Source organism: Benincasa hispida, chromosome 12 (genome assembly GCF_009727055.1).
Source record: "Benincasa hispida cultivar B227 chromosome 12, ASM972705v1, whole genome shotgun sequence".
Taxonomy (NCBI): Eukaryota; Viridiplantae; Streptophyta; class Magnoliopsida; order Cucurbitales; family Cucurbitaceae; genus Benincasa; species Benincasa hispida.
This window is the reverse complement of record NC_052360.1, coordinates 60998589-60999345: the sequence shown is the minus strand read 5'-3', so window position 1 is coordinate 60999345 and position 757 is coordinate 60998589.

The following is a 757-nucleotide window of genomic DNA, read 5'->3' as shown; positions in this document are numbered from 1 at the left end:
CCTCCGATCGACGTCTCGGATCCAACTCCCCCGCATCCGCCACCCTAGCCGCTTCGTTACCGGCTATCGTCGCCTTGCCACGTCGGGTCCGTTTTGGTCTTCGTCAGATCTATTGGGGTAAGGCTGTGTCGGTTCGTTTCGTTATCTTGGCCATTAATATTGTGTTTCAGTGTTATGACTCGTCTTTATTGAATTTTGTTTCAAGCTTAAGTTGTCAGGGAGTTTGGAAGTCAAAGGAGGCACCGTCGTGGAAGGTGGAAGTGTTTTTCTTTCTTTGAATAAGTTCTTGATAGTTTGGACTTGGACCTGAAGTCTTACAATTATGGCTTCAACTGAAATTTGAGAGTTGTTTTGTTGTTAGGACCGCTACTTTGGATTGCCGTCATAGTTTGGTGGTCTAGAATTTTTTATCTGTAGAGTATCGACTCGAAGTAAGTAATCTTATCACTGGAACTGCCCACGGGCCAGGCTCTAGTTGTATGCTAGCATGATAAGTGTATGTTATGGTAAATGTTAGCATGTTGATTGACAGTATGACTTGAATCAAAGTATGTTCTGGCACAAATTCTGATTTATTTACATACACATCTAAGTGCTTGATCGTTAATATGTGATAGTATGTGTTTTCATATGTCGATGTCTGATCTACTGGCGTTGAGGCATACTTGTATATTGTGGATTTATGCTATAAGTTATACATGGATGATGTATAATATGTTGTTAAGAATTATGGGTATGTGATGCAGCCATGGTATTA